This window comes from Salvia hispanica, unplaced genomic scaffold, assembly GCF_023119035.1.
Source record: "Salvia hispanica cultivar TCC Black 2014 unplaced genomic scaffold, UniMelb_Shisp_WGS_1.0 HiC_scaffold_784, whole genome shotgun sequence".
Taxonomy (NCBI): Eukaryota; Viridiplantae; Streptophyta; class Magnoliopsida; order Lamiales; family Lamiaceae; genus Salvia; species Salvia hispanica.
The window spans coordinates 16192-40447 of NW_025952559.1; the positions used below are offsets into that span (position 1 = coordinate 16192).

The 24256-nt window shown below is 34.0% G+C and overlaps 1 long non-coding RNA gene across 1 annotated transcript; it reads left to right on the forward strand.

The window, feature by feature from the left end:
* Window positions 1-22391: 22391 nt before the first annotated feature.
* On the forward strand, window positions 22392-22830 carry LOC125200040. Its single transcript, XR_007172657.1, has 3 exons — window positions 22392-22520; window positions 22589-22657; window positions 22741-22830. It is a non-coding gene; the product is annotated as an uncharacterized LOC125200040 (long non-coding RNA).
* The last annotated feature ends 1426 nt before the right edge of the window (window positions 22831-24256 follow it).

The window sequence follows — 24256 nt, forward strand, 5'->3', positions numbered from 1 at the left end:
CGGCGGCCACCAGAACGCCACAAGAGAGCGGCGCCTCGGCCACCACTCTCCTCTCCCTCTGCATAGGTCTCTTGCGATGCAGGTTCACAGCTCCATCATCCATAAGCCTACTTCTTCTAGCGTTCATGTGGGCCCACCGTTTAGGTACAAATTTGGCGGGTTCGGTGTTTGGGGGGGAGGCCTCCTCTCCATCCGCAGCCGGCTGTAGGGGGCCCGCCGGTGGGAAAGGGGTGAAATGGGATGCTGGTGCTAATTTGCAGTTGAAGACTGAAGAGTTTAAAATCTTGGATTTGTCTCTCAAACTCTAATTAGTTTCAGTTTCCAATAACAATGTAAGATCTTCAATTCTCTTATTTCCATTGCTCAATTTTATGAGACCAATTTGAATTTCTCCCTCACGATCAACAACATTTTGTTACATTGTCAAATTGTTATCTACATACACTACACAAAATTTGAAAATTAATTAATTGTGTTGGAAAATTTTAAATATTAACCAAAATTGAGAACTCAAAGAACACTATCCTTAAGTTGAAAATACAATTGCCCATTAAACATTAATTTTTTGCTTTGATGGGATACTTTGTTTGCTTCCCTTAATTTTAGTTGGGACACTATGATTGAAAATGTTTATTAACACGTCGATGTTATATTTAGAGACATAAATTAACATTATAATTAAATAAAAAAACATCCTTGGAAATTCTTTTCTTATAGTGTTGGTCAACCAATGGAATGAGATGCAGTGAAGCTAGTATATTTTTCGTTTAAATGAAATATGAAGTACAAGTTGTCAGCTAGATCCTAGCTTCACTAGCTAGGATCCTTAGATCTGTCGAAATTATAGTATTCCTCAAATCCTATGAAAATGGACAACTTTCCTTTTAGTTTGTTCATTAAGATGACCCATTACTTAAAATAAAATGGAAACACATTTATCTCTACTTTATTATCTCTCTTACTTTACTCTCTCCTCTCAACACACAAAAAAAAGTTGCATAAAATCTGCGCCAAGAAATGGGTCATCTTCTGGGACGGAGGGGAGTATGTCTTCTCCCATCCGTTTTCGTAGTAATGGAGGCAAAACTTTTGGCACGGAGAATAAGAAAAATTGTGTTAGTGGAATTAAGTAAATAGAGAATAAAGTGAAAAATGATAAAGGTAGAGATGAAGATAGAAAAAAGTAAGAGAGAGTAAAGTAGATGTGGAAAAATGTGTTGACTTTTAATAAAAAAAGAAATGACTCTATTCTTATGGAGCGCGGAAATGGAACGCGCTATTACTATGGAACGGAGGGAGTATAATTTAATCCATTTAAATTATTTGCAAACTATGTGTCCCTTTATTGCGGGGTTGAAAAAAGTCATAAACTCGTACATATATACCGACAATAGTGGGTCTATGATAATAAATAAACTCATATATGCCTACGGTGGATGGATTAGTTGGTGCCAAGATACCAACGGACATTAATCTGTATATCATAATATACCAACAGATATTAAAATGATGAAACTACTTTCGGTGCGCATTCATTGTTTTCGGCGCGCCAATATGAATATGATGCCTCACAAAATATCTCTATTTGTTGTGTAGGTATTTTCGCAGTAAACTAAATATTTGGAATATATATTTTCCTATTATTGTTATCACAAGATGTATAACAGTGATAGAAATAAGTATTTGCGTCTAAATTCTCATCATTATCTGATTTAACTTTAATTTAAAATTCAATTATAAATTAGTAGCACCTAGTATTGAATTGTTCTGATTTCAAAATAAATCAAATGCGAATTTACATACCGAACATTAATTGATTTATTCTTATATTTGACCCCCTCAAAGTTCTTAATCACGCCTAGCATGCAATGGCTTAAGCACGAAATTTGTGTAAAAATAACTTCAAATTTTCTTACAATAAATGCATTGTGTCGGCCTATGATGGTATAACGGTATCATTTAATTTTTTTAATATATCTCTTTCTTGTTAATCTGGTATGAATTCATAAAAACACATTACAGTCATAGGAGTATTAAAAATTTGTCAATGTTAATAAACAATCTATTCAATACTCATAGAGATAAAAATAATAATTCAGGTGTGATTCAACCGAATAATTAGAGTGGGATTATCTTAAAGAAATACTCCGTAGTGAGGAATATATAGGAGTAAGTGAGCGAATAAAAGTAGTATGATTAGGTATATGTGAGTACTAGTCAACCCTACTAGATTAGAACTGATTTTGTCTGTGGTTGATTATTTTAAATATGTAGGCCAAATATACAGTTTTTCTCCAGTTATATGACTCAATGTCAAGTTTTCCTAGTATAATCATATTGGCAATTTACACTTTCGACTTATCCCAATGCCCTGTTTGGGTGATGAGAAATCCAAGTAGCAAACAAATGAGTGACACGTGGTATATATGTTGGCTAAATAAACAATATTTTAGAACTTAATTGTGATATTATCTTAACATTTTGTAGATTAACATCAAAAAATTTCTCATACATTCTCTCAAAAATACTTTTTAGTTCTATATATTAAGTGAGTTTATGGTTTAGTAAATAATTATGTTTTGGTACATATTTAACATTTCTATAAGAAAACTAACGGTCAACCACATTTGCGAAAAAAAAAAAAAATTGGTCTTACACATTAAGTGTGTTAATTTATGATCCTAGACAATACGTTTTGGTCCAGAACGCAGTTGATTGCTAATTTTTAGGGTTTAGACTTTGATTTATTTTAGACTAACACTAATTTTAGACTTTGATTTATTTTCTATAATTCTAGTCCCATCTAGTTAAGATTCAAAACAAATAACTGAAGAAGTAGATAATCATCACTGGAAGGAAAAATAAATGAAAAAATCATTCCTCCTGTATTGAACATGGAATTTAGACTGTGGCTTAGTATGTTATTTGATGATAAATGGTGGCGTGAGAGTCAAAACATCACTTATATATGATGATTAAATGAGCAAGTGCAATGTGACAAGAGTGGGGGCCTAGTCTACTCTATTTAAAAATTCTTCAATGGCCTTACTTTATTTAAAAAATGTGCTTCCCCACCGGTCACACAAGTAATACATTAATGTCACAATCGCTTTAAAGATACATATACTTCTTTAGTTCATTTTTCCCAAAAACCTATGATTGACTAAAAACAATTGTGGCACTCGTCATTAATGCATGATTAACGGGTGCTCTAACTATTTAGTCATGGAATACATGAATAGGTATAGGTAGACCAATCTGAAATGTCGTATAACGACCACAATAAATGTTGCATCAATGTCATTACAGCTAAGAAAAACAAAATTTAAAAATGTCATATATTTTAAGCAACAATATCTTTTCCTTTCTAAAATTTGGGATGTTTTTAATCGTATAATGGAATTTTAAATGCCCCGATAGATTAGAAATCATACAAAAACTCAAACCCGGTACAAAGTTTTTGGGATGATTTTAAAAAAAAGAAAAAGGGGAAGGGGAAAAAAAAAAATGAAAAAGCTACTCATCAATCAACTATCAAGCATTCTGATAACAAAGAAATGTCTTTTTCTTTGGGATTCATAAAAACAGATGAACAAGAACAAATAAAAAAGAAACAAAGGGGCCATTTTATTTCATAATCATTTTTTTGTAGTTTAAGAAGCACAAGAAATACAGATGATATATGTATCAAGGAGTGCACAAATTTAAAGTGTCTCTTTAAAGCTTCAAGAACCTTCACATAAGTGCCGGAGATGTCTCAGCTATCCACTCGAAAATTTACCCCCCCCACAAGTCAATGTTTTTGGCTTGGTGCTATCGACATCTCCGAGGATCCGATCTTAGCAACAATCAGAGAGTAAAAAAATTTAGGCGGGACCGGGCAATTGAGATTCAATTGTTCTGGTTTGTTTTTTTTATACTAATTTTTTATTTCATATGCTTTTTCCTTTGTAGAAATTTTTAAAAAAAATTAAGTACTACTATGTTTTTTTTCCCTTTTAATTTATGTTTTTTTGCTATTTTATTTTTTTAAATCCCCAAAAAAATAAATTGGGGGTGAAATAAGTCGGGTGGTTTTTTATGGCATAATTTGGATGCTATTGTAGGTTTTGGGGTTTTGGAAGATAAAATACTAACGTGGCAGAGAAAATGAGGATGGCTTTTTTTGGGGCACTAAAATGTTGAGTATTTACGTGACACAATATATTTTCTCATAAAATACTCATATTTTTTTTTTTTATTATTATTCAAAAAAATAAATCCCCTATTTTTTAATAATTTTTTAGTTAATATTAAAACATTCTCATTCAATAAAAATGTCAATTATTGTAGTAAATGCCAAATTTTGGGAACTGACACTTAGACTCAAATAACATATTCGTTGTAAAAATTCAAAATTAAAAAGGGGCCCTTTTTGGAACCATTTATTGTTACAAAAATACTGCCTTATGTTGGGATTTCAACATTATAAGGATATGAGAAAACACGAAATCTTCGAATTAACAAAGTTGAAGAAATTAAATCTCTGTCACCAGTAAATAAGTAATGAACATTATTAGGAGAAATTTTTTTGACATTATTAATGCCCTGATGTTGGCAATATACAACCTTTGTAACTCCTTTTCAAAATGACACCACAAATGTGCAGTTACTATAATAAAAGGGGTCCCAACTACGGGCTCAGGTTTGGGATCTCTCGTTTGGGCGGAAACAAACTTCTTTTTTTGTCCATTTTCCGCGAAAAAACCAAACCCAAAACCTCCTTCCTGCTGATACTAACCCTCAATCGGTTCAGTAGCAAGTTTTTATGACTTAGTTTAGCCGATAAAAAAAGTATAGCAAAGACAGGTAAAAAAGCAGGATCCATCAGTCTCAGTGATCCCCCGAAATCTACAGGCACTAGGGTATGAAGGTGCGGGACACCCGTTATCAGTGGTCTATAACTCGGCTCAGGTTCACACTAGAACAGCTTAGCCACCTGGTATATAAAAAATTGAGATATGGTAAAAGTTTTGGGAGTTGACTGATTGTTTAAGAACTTTACTTGATAAAAATGCTTAAACCATAGTGTTTACTATCCCGGATGACATTTTGGGAGCTTCATTCTGTCAGTAAGCTGAGGCATTGCCTGCTTTTGAAGATGGTAAAGTATTTAGAACAGCGATTAAACATATTTGTAGCAATTTTGAACAAGTTTTTTACCCAGGTGACTATAGATTGGCATTGAGTTTCAGCTACCCTCTCGCCCGGGCCCTTCTTCCCATCAAAAGCTCCAAAAGAACCCCCCAAATGCATATACATCACTCTTGTCAGTTAGCTTGCCTGCAAGATTGTTCGAACTTTCTAGCATCAAAATTTAAAACTTTATTCATGCAAAAGTAGCTTCAGAAACAAAGCCAAGGTTATTTTTAGGTACGAATGTTTATGCTTTTACAACAATAAACATAAAAAACTTTTGCACAATCTATTTCACATGGAAAACTAACTTCTACCCTGGTTGCAATTATTTCAAAAAAAGATTTTTCAGGGTTTATCAAACTTCATCTCTCAAAATTTACCCTTTCCCCAAAAACTTTATTCTGTTTCTTTAAAGCGAAGATTGCAAAACTTAGAATGCAATAAAGTTACTATGGTGAATTTCTTGTTTTGTTGGAGAACTTTCCAACAACAATATGTTTTCTAAAGCAAATGGTCTTTCAGGGGATTAGAGGCACTTTTAAAAGGGAAAAAACAGAGAAGCACCATCTTATTAATTTTTTAACCTCAGATTGAGAGTGGGAATGGCCCTTTCCATCCAGCAGGTTTTTAGGAGCTACATAACCCAAAGTTCCCCAAAGCTTGATGTTGGCCCTTTTTGAGTGCCCTTCCGTAACAGCAAGGCCAAAATCAGAAAGCTGAACCAAAATGGAACGTAATGAAACGTTTCCATTTGAGATAAAACCAACTTACCTTGGCATGAAAGTTGGAATCCGAAGAATATTGAGGATTTGGGGTCTCAGGATCAGGGGGGGTTCACCTTGGGGGTATTTAAACCCCTGAAATAAACCGAAGCTCGTAGCATCAGGAAACATGAGGGAAAAGGAAAATTTTGCAAAAACAAGAATCAACATCAATACCTACACCCGGGCAATTTTTATTCTCAGATGCCATGTCAATTTGATTTATTAGGTCCTGAGGCAGTATTCAAGAATGAATCGGGGGATAAACCGAAAACTTCATACTGCAAACCATTTTTGGAAAAAAAAATTCCATGCAAGGGAGTTCAAAAAACCATTCTACATTTCAAAAATAAAAACGCGCAGCAGAACAATATCCTAAAGCGGGCATATTCTGATGCTGAATTTAGGGGTGACTCAACTCATTCTGAATGTAAAGCGGTCGCAGTAATGAACATCAGCTAATCATAAAAAAAGTCCGAAAAACTGCACGGATTTTGTTTTCCTCGAATTCCCTTTTTACCCGGCCCCCCAGCATATATTTTCTTGACAGCGAGGTTGGCCATTGAATTTTGGGTTTGTACCCCCCCACCTTGCCTAGAATATTGGTTTTTTGGGTTTTTGTGCATTCACTAATAACTCCCCGGGAATGGAGCCCCTTTTTTTCCCCCTTTTTGGGAAGGGGAAATTGTCCCGAATCGGGCCAAATGGGGCCCTTTTACCATCTGTCAATGCAAAAGTTATAAAACCAACATACAAAAGCTTCGCAAAAAAATTAATGAAACTCCTCAATTCAAGTGAAAAAAACCGATTTTTTGGGGGCTTTTTTTATTGGTTTTTTCCGAGCCCGAAGTCCAGAAACAAGATAACAGCAGCAATACCAGCAAGGGATGAAGAGACAACGAGGGCGACAAGGATTTTCTTTTTTAACCTGGGGGTGAACTAGATTCACTTCTGCAACTTATGATTCCCTAAATAGAGGATTATAGAACCAAATAAAATACTACATAAATAAAAACAAAAAAGGAAACAGACTAAAAATCAAACCACCACCTCCCCCCAAATATACCCAAAAAATTTATCCAAAAAATTGAGAAAGGAGATTTTTTTTAAAGAAAAATTAAAATAAAGGGAAAAGATTTAAAAAAATCCCAATTAGTTTAGCATCAGTTTAGAACACCTTTTTCCCAAAAAATCACAATGCTACAGAGTAATGACTTAGATGCAAACAGTTATCTAATCTATATCCAAATTCCCAAAAAAACCAAACAATACTTCAAATAAACAGCAACAAAAATTTTGGGAAGGGTTTCCGGAGAATGTCCCAGATCAGAAAAGTTGTTAAAAAAAATCTTTTTTAGTGGGGAAAAACCGGTGAAGCAGGAGGGCGGGGTTCACCTCAACTGGAACAGAAAGTGCAGGGAAAAATAAAAACCCCAAAATTTAAGCAGCAGCAGAAACAAAATATTATTCTTTGAGTTATTCTTATTTCTCCAAATTGTTCTCGAAAGAGATTTATGGGGAGAAAAGGGAAAATGGGATTTATTTCCAAAGTTATGTGGGTTTTGTCTGATACTGACTACTGAGCGGAATTCAAATTTGAAATGCTTTAAAGGTGGTGGTCTGTTATAAAGAGAGAAAGGGGACAAAGGATAGAAACAAGATTTGTGAAGTAAAAGCAATGAGGTTCCTTTTGCTGCCCACAAAAGGAAACACAGCTGCCAATTACACTACAAATCATGTGGCAGTTATTTCTTCTTTATAGTTAACCGAAGGTCACGTTGTATGCGATGGTTGTTGGACAGAAAAGAGAGAAATCCAAATTTATATATTCACTAATGTTTAAGAGAGATGAATTCATTCCAAAATGGGTGAAAAACCAAGTTCGGTGGGAGTTGTGTATTAGTAGTTTTTTTTCTATTTATATTGGATTTTTACTGCAACAAAATAAGTGAAAGGTTTTGCATTTTGAATCATTTACAAATTACAATAGTAACAATATAAAGGCAAAAGTAAAAACGATTGACTGGATGGACAGCAAAGAAAAAGCTCGAGTCTTGACCACGGTATTAGTAGGTCTGCTTATCGCCGGTTCCGGTTCTAACCGGATCGGCTTGATCTGCTAACCGCTTTAAATTTTCATAAATTCAAGAACTAACCTTCGATTCGGCTCGAACCGAACCGATGTGTAATTTTAATCCGAATTTATTTATAATTTTAAATAGTTCAATACTAAAAAAATAATAATCCAACATCTAGAATTATAACAAATAATACCTAAGAATTAAAATAAATACACAAAATACAAACCAACAATACAATAATATTCATATATGATAAGAGTGATGCCAGTGTAGTAGGTCGGTCGACTAGTTTATGTTAGCAATTTTTTACTAATACAAAAATAGGAGTTCTAAACTTTAGCATATTTTTTTAAAAAAATGAGTTTTAAAATTGAATTTCATTTTCCCTTTTTTGGCTAAACATAGTATTCATTGGAATTTCCAATACTAATTGATATTGTTGTGACTATTTGGTTTATACCGGAACACTTAATAAATTACTCACAAATATGTTAAAATCGTATGTTAAATGAATTGTTACATAAATTTGTAATAAATATATCATATGAAATGATATTGTATTTGTATAAGTTCTTTTGAAAACTAAAAACAAACTTATGATGTTCACTCATTGTAGTTAGTTCATAAAAAATAAATTAGGGAAATAATTGTAGATTCAAAGTATCATGATTAAACATTTAAATCTAAAAATCACAAAATGTTTCAAACTATTTTACTTCAATTCAAAATTAGTTCAATAAATTAGATTTTTTAGTATATTAAATTATAAAAAAAATAAAATTGAATTATAATCCGGTTCCTGGTTAGGAACGTCGGTTCCGATTCAACCGGAACCGGTTTTATTTAAAAAGTTGGAACGTGACGGAACCGGAACCGGATTTTTCGTTCGATTCCTCAATTAACCGGTCGGTTCCGTTCCCGATTCGTTAACCAAGAACCGGAAAACCGCTTTAAGCACCCTAGGTATTAGTACTAAATTTAACAGAATCAAATAATTGCACTGTTCTTGGAAGGAAATTAGATTCATATTTATATGCATAATCTATATCGTTATTTATTTTAAATTAGGTGAGAATTTTTTTACTCACAGTAGTAAAGCGGCTATTTTCTAGTTATACATCAAGGCATCAAATTATATCAAAGTGGTTTTTCAAACGATTTTTTTAATTTCTAAAAGCGGTGATTTTTATGTTTTGCTTGATAACAAATTTTATGTGGATTGATATCGTGGAAAAATGTTTATTGGGGTTGTGAGACGTGGTTAATATCAATATTTTGAAAATTGGACCGATAAACCAAAGTTATTATCAGTTCATGATTTAATAATATATGAAACTATTTAAATTTAATAAATGATTGACATTTTTATCTTTAATTTTCAATTCTAGTATTTTTAGTGAGATGAATAAAGTAAAATAATCTTAAATCTTAAAATTTAAATAGTCTTGAGATATCTTAAAATTGTTGGATCGGATCAGATGCTATCCAATATGAGTACTCCATTAAATAGGCTAATCCGTTATTTACCATGGATTGAATCATAATCTTAGGATACTCAAGGTCAAAACTATTTAATTTGTAATATTTGAGATAGTTTTGCTTCATTCATGTTTCACTACAATACTACTATGATTGAAGAAATTAAAGATAAAAATGTCATCTAACTAAATATATTTTTTTATTATTTATTAAAATTTAATATTCCTTTACCGACAATAAGAGTCACATTTTTCTATTTGTCCATCCTACAATAAGAGTCACATTTCACTTTTATCATAAATGTTAAGCACGTAGGTTTCACATTCCACTAAATCACTTGACTCACATTTTATAATACTAAGATTAGATTATAGGATACTACTCTAATATAGTATAATTTTGGTATTATAGAGTCAGGCTAAGATGTATTCACTTAAACAAAATTTAATTAAACGAGAAATAAGATTAGGGACTTTTATTAACAATTTAATATGGTAATCGAACGAGTCCGAAGTTTATTCACTATTACTTGAGCTAGCACATCAAATGGCATACTATTATGAGTATAGTTTATTTGTGCTTAATAACGGCCTAATCTTCTCATGAGAAGAATCATTACAAAAATATCTTCATTTTATCAACGAAAACGCACGAGTTAAATTATGCGCGAGGTATTGATTTTAATAATAAAAGTATCAGCTCGTGGAGTTGTTTTAGTGCGCTTATATTTATAATTAAGATTAGACAGAACAATCTAATTTAAAATTAATACACTATTTAAAATTTCAATAATTGAGAAAATTAGATGCTGAAAGTAATTTGATTTTCAATATATTACAAAAAATATAATAAGCACATCGCTTAAAATAAAGACAAAATTGCATAAACTGGGAATAAGATTGAGACAGCTTATCCAACATAATTAGCAGAAGAAAATAACCTTTTATTTATTGTGATGTGTTACAAAGAAAAACATGACTTGTATTGTATGGCATAGTGAGCACAAATTTGCATGGATCACATCATCGATATTCATTGCACCGACACCATTTAAAGCGGCAACGAATTTTTTGAATATAGCAGACTGTGACGTAAAAAATCATTTAAATATTACAATCTACAGCAACAGCTTTTATCTTAGGGCATCCGCAAATGTTGTCTCGGTCTCGTCGACGGCGATGGGATGCATCTCATCCGACGAGACGAGCCGTCTCGATGCGTGACGCGTCCGGAGAGGCCGCCTCGAGCCGGCTGAGGACAGCGCGGCGCCACGTGACGCGTGGCGGATGGCGTGACGCCCACTCGCGAGCCGCAGTGGGTGTCGACTATGACATCATAATTCATTTTTTTAAAAAGGTAATATGACCGTTCAACGGTCTATTTTAAATTTTTTATTTTTTTTATTCTATAAATACTCTTCTCATTCTCCATTTACACACAAACACACATCTATTATTCTCTCATCTCTTTTTCTTTCCTCTCCAATCACTTCTATAAAATCATTCCTTTATTTTTTTCTTCTCCCAAATTTAATCCATTATAGATCCATTTGAGCAAATGCGTCGAATAATGGAAGAATCGTTAGAAGAAGATCGACGTAGGAGGAGGAAGCGCGCGCTCCTCAAAGGCGACCCGACTTACATCCATCGTAACCGGGAGGAAGTCGCCGCAAGGTTGGAACGTGATTACTCGCCGAACCCGTATGGGGAGATATCTACCTCCGTCGCGTTTCCGTATGTCACGCGCTGCTATTTTTGCATATCGCGAGTACATTGGCAGCACAGGAAGAGTACTTCGGAGAAGGGTTCGACATCGTTGGTCGTCCTAGCCACACGACGCCCGAAATGTACTGCACGATCCATCACTTGCACTCGGACAAACGTCGGATTCGTTCGACGAATACCGCACGTCGGAGAATCCACTGGAGACTTTGTTTGTTGAACTCCTCGCAAAAGCGTCCGGGCAGCCACCGAGCATTTCGAAGAAGCCAACCACCGCGGATTGTCGGTTCGCTCCAACTTCACGAACAAGTGCACGGATTCCCGAGATGCTCGGGAGTGTTGATTGCATGCATTGGCAATGGAAGAATTTCCGTAGCGTTGAGGGGGTCATACACGAGCGCCACAAAGGCACCCACCCCACCGTTGTACTCGATGCGGCCGACTCACCGGCTATGGATTTGGCATGCGTATTTTGGGGTCCCGGCTCGAACAACGATATCAACGTGCTCAACAATTCCGACCTCTTCGCGAAGTTCGAATGGTAAAGCGTCGGCCATCAAACTTTATCCAACAATCGCGATAAAATGGGATACTATTTTGCCGAACATCTTCCAAGTGGCCAACCTTCGTGAAGACGTTAAAGGGCCCTGGAAACGAAAGGCTCTTTTTGCGCGAAGAAGACCCTGCTCGCAAGGATGTGGATAAAGCGTTCGGGGTTCTCCAAACTCGATTCAACATTATCAAAGCCCGGCTCGAAAATGGTTTATGGAGAATATGGTGACATCATGTATACGTGCATAATCTTGCACAACATGATTGTCGCCAATGAAGGCCCCGAGCGGGAAATTGGTTCGACCCGAAACCTCGAAAGCTCACCCCCAAGTAGTCCGCCTCGAAGGGAGTGCATCCGTCTTGCAAGAGCGGTTGTCTATTCGGCAAGGACACGTGATTCTACCGTCCACGCCCAACTCCGAGGATCTAATAGAGCACATTGGCAAATTTGGGAATCGTTAGATGATTTTAACCAGAGAACTCCTTCTTCTGTTGCCTCCATTTTTTTGAATTTAAGTGTGCAATTTGTAATTTCTAGTTTTTAAATTATGTCTTTTTTTTTTTTAGGTATTTAAATTGTAATTTTATTTTATTTAATGAAGTGTGTTTTTTTTAATTGAATTTGTTGGAAATAACAATAAAAATGAAATTGAATGAATAGTTAAGGGATGAGATGGTTAAGAGATGGATGGGGCAGTGTTTCTTTGTTAAGATATACAAAAGACAGTGAGACTAGAAAAACGAAAGAGATAAACGGTTAAGATCGGGTAAGAGACGGGGGTCGGATCCTTAGACCCTATATAATTAAAAGTATTTAAATAAAATTGAAATATTGTAACTATTACAAAAAAATTATTTCCCGTAAGCGTTGGATCTAAAATTTCAATAAATAAATTCAACTATAAACCGATTGCAGTAAGATACACATCTTTTACTCAACAATCATTAAAAAAAGGCCAGGACGTTTTTTTATTTTATTAAGGATGCTAATTTGTATGTGTAGCTATACTATCAACTTATTATAAAGTGTTTTTAGTGTTGGTTTAACTAAAATTAGGGACCAAATTGAAATGTCATTAAAAAATAAAAAGGGTTTTGATAATTTGTTTTCGGTTAGGGATGTTTTTTTCGTCTTTATGGTTATTTTAAAAAAATTTGAATGCTTAGTAATGGCGTCTCAATTTTTGTATCCTTATTTAAATATTGATAAGTTTTTCGACCATAGTAAGATAAGTACATTATTTACTCTTCATTTGTGACATCGTGTATATATGATTTTCGATGTAATATAGTAGTACTCACAATTTTTTTTTTAAATATTTTTCTATTACATAATTTTAAATAAATCCAAAATTTTTTTGGGTTTTTCAAATAATTTAATAAATTACATTTTAAAAATGAAATTTAAGCAAACTAGATTATCTTTCAGTCAATTTCTCCAAAACAATTTTATTGAGAGCTTACATTTCCTAACGAAGTAGTGCAAGAATGCAATGATGCCAAAAAGTGTTACTAAATTTTTAAAATTTGTCCCAATCCAAGGCCGGTTTTTTAAAAAAATTAAAAGAAAGGGAAATTAAAAAAAATTAAAAAAATTTGGGCCCCATTTTTATATATTAATTATTAGAGTGCCCCAAAAAGGCCCCCAAATATAACGAATTTTGTTTTTAAATTTAAATATTTCTTTGGATTTTTCTTCCCAAAAAAAATGAAAATTTGATCTTTTTTTCCTGTCCCCTTTGTTAAAACTAACGGTCAACCCCGGGTTTAATCTCGATTTTGACCAAATTAAACTTTTTAAATTTTGAAATTTTACTCCCCCAATTATTTATACAAATAACTAATTTAATTTAAATTTTTCAAAAAAAATTTTTTTTTGAAACAAAAGGGAAAGGGCCACCCCCCCCCCTTCATCTCCTTCCCCTTCCTCTCCGACCAACACAGAAGACACCTTCCCTCTCCTCAAACTCCTCCCCGCCGCCATTCTCATTCTAGTATCCTTTCTCTCTCTGGAAGAGCGAGAGGTCCACCAGATCCCTCCAATCAACCAATCCCTCCTTCCTCCCCCCCCAACAAGAAGCAGTGCCGCCACAATTCCCCGCCCCTTCCTCCCCCCCCAACAAGAAGCAGTGCCGCCACAATTCCCCGCCCCTCTTCGACTGCTTCCACTACTACACCAGCTTCTGGTTCCGCTGGAACTCCTCCCCCAACCGCGAGCTCATCCACCAAGCCATCGAAGTTCGAGGACCATTTAAACTCCGGCGAGTCTCTCAACAACTCCCCCAAGACCAAGCGCAGGACAAATTGGCCCGCCACAACAAACCCCAATTCCTCGCCGCCGGAAAATCAAGAAATTTCCCATCTCCTCCGCCGCTCGATGTTGATGAATTAGCCCGGGAGTGAGTGGGAAGAAGGATATGGTGGACGACTGTTGGATGCGGCGGTGGAGCGCCACCGGCGAGGACGATAAAGGTTTGGCTAGGAAAGTGTTGCCGGACGTCATGGGTATATTCACTTCGCGTTTAAGGAGTCTTTGGAGTCTGAATTTGTGAGTAAAAGAAATAATTAGGGAATTAATTAGGGAGAAAGATTTCAGAATTAAAAGTTTAATTTGGTCAAATCGGGATTAAATCCGTCTGACCTTAGTTTTTAACTAAATACTGCTAGATGACCAAAATGATCAAATTTTCATAGTTCGGACCAAAAAATCCAAAAGATAACGTTGGACCAAAACTAAAATGATCTATATATTCAGAAATTTTGGTCTTTACTATTAATAAAATAAAATTAAATGTTGTAGGAAAGGTTAACCACAAAAATAAGAAGTTTAAAGGATAATTTGAGGACTACTTAAAAATAAAACGACAAATTTTGAGGTAGTATCTAGTTACTAGTAGTACTAATTAATTTATGCATCAAGTAAGATATGTTGACAGTGATGTATGATTAATTAATTCTCTCCCGCTTAATTTATACATCTCTCCTAATGTCACTTAATTTCTATGTACATTTATATAAGCAATTTTTGGGATTTACGACATTTATTTATTCTGGCATACGACATGCATGGTTAATTTATTTATCTAAACCTATTAATTCATATCCTATGGTTTGTAATATCTGTGTCAAATTCACCACAAATGATAAGTAGATTTCAAAATTATACTAGTACAAAAATAAAAGATTATATAAAGCTGAATACGAATTATGCCACACATATAGTATATAACTTACCTATTCCATTATATTATACTATACAGGTGTTCAATATATTTCAGCCGTTATATAACATAAATTAATTACATTAATATTTATTGCTAATAATTATATAGTCCATTAGACGAATTAAAAAGTATTCGATATATATATAATATACTCAAGGATAAATAAATAGGTACCTAATTCGTAAGTTTATTAGTAGTCCTTTTCTACAAACGTTAGCTCTATTTTTTAATCAAAAAAATACACTTACAAAAAGTGTCTCAATAATAAAGAAACTAAATGATTGCATACATAAAACGAAACCCAACCACCACATTATTTGCCCTCGGGGAAACAAGCCGAAATGCATGCATGTGAAGAAAATTTGTTCAAAACCAACAAAAGATGAAATAAAATAGTATGTAGCAGTATTAATATTACTACAATATACCCCCCTTAAAAAAAATAATACCCTTTTTTACTTTTTTAAAGGGTGGATTTAAAGTTTATTTACATTTTTCCATTCTAGGAAATGGACATTCTTATAAAATCTTAATCATATTCATTATAAAATTAATATATAAAAGATCCCTTCCATTAACTTATTTTTCCATTTTTTTTTCAAATCAAATAATTTATTAAAACCTGCCAATAAAAATGAGACTAAAAAATTTGGGCGAAAGAGATATATGTCCAACACCCAAATCCTATCCCATTTATAGGATCCAGTACACTTTTGGTCAATAATGGGGGCGACAAAATAGTTAATTATTGAATTTGCCCATAAATCTAGTGCTGGATTAAATATATAGTATTCTATATATTATGCATAATGCATTATATGATTGCCCAACTGGTTTGCAGGGGAAAATTAAAGATGCTTCCCAAATCAGTATTAGTGGAAACTGGAAAGACTCAGATCTTGCTACTTCTTTATCAAAAAGATGTACTATAGAAAATGAAATGCTAGTATCTCTTCATATTATTTTGTTGCTGGTTAATTTATTTGATTTTTACCCTGAAATTGAACGGCACTCTGAATGTATCGATTTAATATATGTACATTTATCTACTAGGCTACATCACCGGCGTAGCTAAGAGGAACAGGATGGGGTGGTGACCGCTAATCCTCCAAATAGTTTGGAGAATCTAATTATCTCTTGGGCCCAGTTAAAAATATCATAACATACTAAATAGGACTTTTAAAGCTGGAGGGAGGAGTTAGTTATTCTTGCTTCATAAAACAAAGAACTTAGGTTTTATTGATAATGAAGTTGAATTTATTTAGTAAAATTCATTATATAACTCTTAGATTTTAAATATATCCTAGTAAATACATGTTGTGCTTGCAAACTAGCATTTTTGTAGTGCCTAATGTATGGCGTATGGCCAAAATGCCAAATGGATTTTTCTTTTAAAGTTACCCCTGCCTAAATTTAACGAAAATTGTATGCTTTTTAATGCTAAGGGTAGTAGGAAAGTGAAAAGGGAAAAGCTAAAGTGATTGTAACAATCATACTTCAAAAGTTGATAAAGAAAACTTTTAAAAGTTTTGGAAACATGGACCATTAGAAATTAGTTGAATATAAAAAAAAGTGTTAAAATCTTATCAAAGGTTTAGTTTGACCAGGCCGCAGAGGTGACGGAGCATTTAATTTCGGAAATTAAATTATACAAAATCGATGTAAGGACTCATAGATGATTTTGATATATTCATTTTTCCTAATTAAATTGATTCTCGGTGAGTGAAAATAATGAATAAAAGTTCGTCATAATAATAGAGCTACGAGATTAATTAATATGTGTATTAATTATCCCTCATTAGTTTTCCAACATTTATTAAACATGTTTAATGGGTTAAATCATTAAATGTAATTAGTATTTGGGGATGACACGCTAAATCCAATAGCACTATTTTCTAAACTCGCCCTTTTAAAAAGAGAATTTCTCAACCGGCTTGATTATCTATATTGGATTAGGATTGTAAAAAAATATAAAGTTGAACTCTCCAAGTTTTAAGTTTCATTTGCAGGTTGTGCAACTTTATAGTATAGTATAATAGACTAATTTTTAGTTGTTAATGTGAATATATTAAGTGACCGGTGGAGAATTAGTGTAACAGGCAAATAATTGCTCTTATTCATTTAAACTATTTTATCACTCATCACTATACATTTAATTAGCTTACATTAATCTTTCAGTAATTTCAAGTAGTTGGCTATACACATATCCTTTTGTTACATCACGAGATTTATATTATAATGATGTCATTGATGAGGATAAGGATGCTATATTACTAGATTTTAACTGGTCATGATAGTAGTTCATTGGAGTTCAAGAATAGCTAAAACCTTTTTTGTTGTTAATTTTATTTCAACCCTTAAATATATTATTATATTATGTATAAACTTATACTAATACATTTGAAGTTTAATAGTATGAAGCAAAGAATTAAAACTCAAAACTTACTGTAAGAAAGTGAGTCCTAAATTGCCCAACAAGCATAGAGCCAAATGTGATGCAACCCAATATATAAAGCATCACATGGGCCCAACAACCCCTCGGTTCATCAGGGCTCAGAGCCCAATTGAATTGTTTGAGGACAAAGTGTGTTTAGAAGTAGTAGACAAAACTCTTTACAGTTGAAAAATATATTTCAACTTAGATAAATACTAGTAGTACAATTTAGTTTGTTTTGGGATTCGTCCAATATCCTTGACCAAATAGCGGGGAATTGATCCCTACCTTGTACATGCAACAACTTTAAATCCTTGGGCCAAATTTACTAGCCCAAATTTATAATAGAGTCTAAATTTTATTTTTCATGATTTTGCCCAAAATAATAAATTCATTTTCTTTTGGTAGACTAAAACTAGGCCCTAATATGATGCTTCAAAGTTCCATTTTTAAACTAGGAACAAGGTTTAGATCACGTTAAAGGTGGATTTATCAAAATCACACGTTTATCTTAATTGTGAGTTGTGACTACTAAATTCTAGTTGGGAATTAATGAATCGTAAATAGGATTTGATAGAACCTAACATTGATCAATAGCTACAATTGAATTTAATTATAGAGGGTCAACTACATAAAGAAGTCAGTTTTTTTTGCAGAAACAATACCAACTGCATGATAATTTTGTCCAATGTTTATTCGCATAGGATTAAGTTATTAACATACCAACTATGTTATTCACCTTAAAATATCTAAAAAGTAAGAATTGGACGTTCTATAATTCAAATATAATACTTTAGTTAATTCTCAGTTATTCTTATCATGAGATGTCATCAATATTTTAGAATCAATCCATGATCACAAAATTATCAATATTACTAGGACACAACTAGATATGGTACTACTACTACTACTACTATATACAGTATTTATGACTTTTGTTGTTTAAAGAGAGTTGTATTTATGACCTATTTACAATAGGGGTTTACATTCAATAATATTTATAGTAAACAAATATAAACGGACCATAATCTTATGGTCATGCCTCAACAGCAAAAAAAAAAAAATTACTCGTTTTACATGTTTCCCACACTAGATCAAATTATGTGCGTAATCCACTATTTTTGATATCCACGCTGTATGTCAATGTCGTGCATAACAATTTATGATACAATTCTTACAAAATAAAAAGCAATGAAATCGTAATTCAAAAATTGGGTGTTCCTAATAAAAGAATTATTCTGAATTAAAGAATTTGAATTTATAGATTGTGATTTGTGGATTCATTTCTTCTCCACCCTAAACTTAGGTATGGATGCTATTTAATATATGTACAAAGTGGGTCGGCACCAAAATGCTACAAGACTTAAGTGGGACATACAATATTTTGATTCAAGGCAACGCATCTGTGGAAGTGGTGTCCCATTTTAGAATTTTGAAGTAATTGAGCGGAAATATCATCTTTTTCTAGATTCCCATCATGATTATTCTTTTTCCATACCCTTTTCGTTAATTAGACATAAACATATCTCTATATTGTTCACAATTTTTCACAATCGCACTTCATGTTTTCACAATTTTTTCTGATAAAATATTTAGCAGCGGGTTACTTTTTTTATGGATTAACGGCCGAAAGGGATAGCTAAATAGTGATTCATTTTTATTTGTTTTATTGTTATCCTTTGTATCTCCAATCCGTGTATTACGTGTGCTCATAAAAAAAGGAAATATTTGTAATAATAATGAAAAACTAATACTCCTAACTCAGTGAATGCTTCCAAAACACTATATATTTACATTTCTAAAAAAAAAATATTACATTTCGTCCGAGTAAAATGTTAGATAGTAATAGTAATTTTGTAAGTAAAAAAGGCTAATTAAATTTTCGCAGAGAAAAAATACTTAAATTTCAAGGAAGATGTAATAAGGTTGACCTTTGAGATTATACCACACATAGCCAAAACTAAACAAATACTACTACCTATACATATAGTCAAATGAACATATATTAAAATGTTTGTTATTTTGAACATTTGTATACGAATCTCATATAATAACTTAAATCAATTGCATTAAGCATGCACACTTGGAAGTAGGTTAATTTATATTAGTAACATATTCTCTTTTTTACTCAGCTGTAACAAGTAAAATCTCAAGGACATTGAACAAACAAAAACAAATACTCATAAAATACACAAATAAAATAAACGGATATGAATCATGAATATCCTCGTCATCCATGACATGGTACTATCAAATGAGAGTAATGATTCTTGAAATTTGAACATTAACTCTAAGCACCCCAAATCAAAACCACCCAACACTCGCCATTCAAATACAGCTACGCTAATCAAATCCGTTGGAGCCATTTCACTTTTAAGATAGAGATGAAATATTGTTGGTCGCAAAGATTTTGAATGTTATTCATTGATGGTAAATTATCGTGCCATTTATATATATGCAAAATTCAAGTACAGCACATAGTAAATTAAAAATGATGTGTGCATTCAAGACCATCTAATTTAGCATATTACTCAGTAGCATTTAATATCAGCCAATAATGTAACACTAATTGGTTGATTCTAAGCGCAGAAATAGTTATTAAAGACACATAAATCGTGAATAAATAGAGGATTGACCTACACCCAGACTGAAATCCCTGAAATAACCTCAGATGTGTAATAGCTGCGTTATGACTTATGTGTGAAATTAAAAATAGCCGGTCATACAACTTCTTTACAAGCAGCTACTTCTTTAACAATACTTCATTAACTTATTATTTCTATATATTTCTTATTAATAATTTTAAAATTAAAACATGTATTGTTATTTAATAAGGTCATCGTGCTGGGTGGGGAGGGGGTTTCGTGCATCGTAGGCACCCCCTTGTTGTTGGGGAGGACGACAAGTGGGGTGATGCGGAAGGGGGATGGCATTATGTGTGGGCAGGGACGGATCTGATTGGCAGTAGGAGGGCAAACGCCCTCCTCAAAATTTCATATCTACGATAATCTATCTGGAAAAAATATAATATTGGGCTTCTTCTTTAAACGCCTCTTCCTCAAATACTTCAAATACCCCCTTATTTTCGCCTTCAATGAACATTTTCTAGATCCGGCCCCGTGTGTGGGTGTTGGGCGATGGAGAGACGATGCAGTGCTCATGGGGGAATATAATTATTTTTATTTCGTAGCAATTTTAATAGAAGACTATATGTTATTTAGTAGGGAGTATAGAAAAGGAAAATGATGAAGTGTCCTTCCCCAACACAAGGACTTGTCTGTGAAGCATCTTCACCACACACACACACACACATAGTATGTATTTATTACTTTTACTAAAAATAAATATGAAAACTTGTTCGCCAACACACCATCATTCCAGTTTCCCTTTTTCATCTTTCTCTCTCTCTCACAGTAACAGCCAATATGGGCAGTGGTGGCCCCTGACGAGGAATGGGTCAACGCCGCCATGACCGACGACGCTATGGTGGTGGACCTCCTGGTGCGCCTACACCGCGCGCCGCGGGAGTGGAGCGTGCGTCAGCGGAGGTCAAAGGTTAGGAAAGCTGGCGCAGCAGCCCCTCCACTCCCTGTCGCTGTCCTCCTCCGCCTCCCACGACTTCAAACTCTCCACCTCAACCACATCTAAGGTATCATCAATTTACCAGAATCAGAATATCTCTGCTTCTTCTCTTCACTTTCTTTTCTCAAACTCACAAAATTACCCTCCCCTCCTGCATGCCCCGAATCTCATACCACGCTTCCATCTTCCTAATTTTGAATTCACTAATTTTCTGAAATAAATTAGTCTTACACTTTGTTTCAACGTCACAAGGAGGAGCATTGAATCACTCTTATCACGTTTTTTCCTCCCACTTCGCCCCCAAACTAGTGATAAGACCGAAATATCCCTCGATTCTAGCAGTCATAGTACCGAATTTCTTGGAATTGAATGGAAATGGAATTTCTTTCATTTTCTAGAATATTTACACGTAGGGGTAGTTTGGGTAATTTAGGTCTGCTCCGTTAAAGCGGTGGCGTCGCAAAATGGGACGAGTGGTGTTTAATTACTCATTAATTAATTAAATAGGGTAGGTCCCACACTTTCCTCCAATCACAACATGCCACCTGTTAAGCGTCATATCTAATTAAACCCACATGCATACTCGGGTGGGGTTTACTTAGGTTGTGTTTAGGACAAGATTAGTTAAGATGAAATCAAGAATGTGACAGCTTTGCTACAACCATTTTTTCCTGAAGTTTGCATAGTAGTAATTGGGTTTTGTAAAAGGGGTTGATTTATTGAAAGACAGTGGGTTAACGTGGGGTGTTGCTGCAATTGTAATTATATAATCATCCGATTTGTTACTTCAAGAAAGGTTGAATTTTTTGAGAAGGATAAAGTTGGATGGGGATGATTGGGTTTGAAAATAGTAGTAGCAACTAGCATGTGTGTGATTTTCGGTGGCGTGAAATAGGCGAATACCATTTGTAGGAAATGGATTGAGTGGTTGAAGGTGAAGGGGGCCCCTTTTTCTTTTCTTGTCACCAAACTGTTGTTTTCGGCCCATAATTTATTCTACTTCTTCTTCAACTGATTATGCTTTTTCATACTCATTTTCCCTCTTTCTGAGTTATATATTACTTTAAATTCGATTCAATGTAGATATGCCTGACTCTTAGATGCTCCTAATTTTGATGCAGAGTAATAATGTAGATGGTGAAAAGACCAACTCCAAGAGGTCAAGAAAAAGAAGGTGAGTTTAATAGGTTTCTTGAGTTAGATGTTATATAGTAGTACTAATAGTCATTTCAAAGTATACGGATGGATTTGGAAGATGCAAATAACTTGTCTAAATAATATAGTTATGTGCATTTTGATGTTTCAAATGCACATTGGATACCTTTTTCATCAAATGTATGAAGTTTTATTTATTTGTAAAACTCATTCATGTTAATCAACATGTAGCCTTGAACATGAGCATGAGCCATACTAATGTGTTCCTTCCACTCTTGTGTATATGACAGACTTTGGCAGAGCTCAAAGACGAAGAGAGCTCACTGCTCAAGGAAAGAAGAGAGCTAAAAAGGGTATATTCCGTGCTTCATCTACAATGTAATGAATTTTGATTCAATAACCGATGTCGTTTCCTCTTCAGGAAATGGCAGCCTTACGAATGAATCTGGAGAGACAAAGGGCTACACACGAGAGACTAAAGCGGATGAAGGTAATTACACTCTTCTTTTCTTTCTTTGAAAATTTTGATACTTCTTTCAATCATGTTAGACAATGACATTCTCTTATGTTCAGATTGATCTGCAGCCATCTCAAGAATCAACATCCGTAGCGGAGGAATCAGTCTCTGGACAACAACTTCAAATGGCATCAACGGCTTGTGATGACCACCAGTTGTCTCAGGGAGTGATGTCTGTGTGCAATCGTCTGTTTCAAATGCTCGTTGCAACGGGAATGCTGATGCAGCATCTGGTTCTAAGTTCATCCTCCCTGATCTAAACGTTCCGTTTGATGAGCCCAGCTAGCTAGACCATCAACGGTGCACCTGTTCTCCGACTAAGACAGAACAGGTACAATAATGATATTTATACTTGATAAAGACTAACCTCTTTTAGGACAGAGTATTGTAGTTATACGGTAGAAGCAGTTACCTCCAACTCGGCCCGACCAACTGCCAGTGGTTGGGATCTATTCTTTTTGTTTAGTTATTACCAATGTACTACAAGATTGGAAATATTAACTGCTAGATTATGTCAAATTCTTCTTCTCTTGTAGTAGTATTTTCTTGAGGATTTTATAGGTGAAAATGTAAACTGTTTTGTGTAAGAGATACTATGTGTTATGTCTTCAAAGGAAATATTTGTGACAGAGAAAGCCGAGTAAGCCGAAGGATCATTTAATTTGGTATGTATCAAGTTATATTTTTAGGTGGGCCACCCTCAGAATGCCGGAGAGTTTAATTGTCCCTTCTTCGGACCGGCTTAATCGTCCCTTATTGAGCCGGAAAATACCGTAGTTGCTCTTATGTTTATACAGATATTGACTAAAGTTCTTTTTGGTCTAGCATATGCGATTTTTTCGATTTTGGCCCATAACATTATCTTTTGAATTATTTGGTCCTTAATATATAAACTTTTGTTTTTTTTTGGGCACATTCCCTATGAAGCAACGAAAATGGATTGATCCAAATTTTGAATATACCAAGGACAAACTCACAAAGACAAAAAGGAATGTCGGCCTTCGTACACAACTGCCTACTAATGAAATTATTACTGCTATTATTCTTTACAGTTTCAGAAATCACAATAAACCAAAATGATTTGATGACGAAAATTTGAAACTTTCTTTCCCCAATAGAAACTGTGATTGGGCTGGCAGATTGAGAAAAACGAAAATCCCAAACATGGAAAACGACAATTACTTCTGCAATTTTAGAGATTTTAAGCTAATGTCATTTGATTTTTTTGTTCTTTTTTTACCTACGCTCACATATTCATATTTCCAATCTATTAGTTGGAGTACAACGAACATACCAACGAGCTAGATCTTGGATCTAGCAATAGACTTTTTAAGTTTTGAACAAGAAAATTTGGCAATGAATTTCAAAAACTTTGTTGTTAGTTGAAAGATAAAGGTTTTCCAAGAAAAAATGTAGATAGTCATTATCGAGAATATTTCCTCTATAGTAGAAATTAGCAGAAGAATGAAAGATGAAGGTTTTCCAAGAAAAAATGTAGATAGTCATTATCGAGAATATTTCCTCTATAGTAGAAATTAGTAGAAGAATCTCATCTACCATATTACATCTATA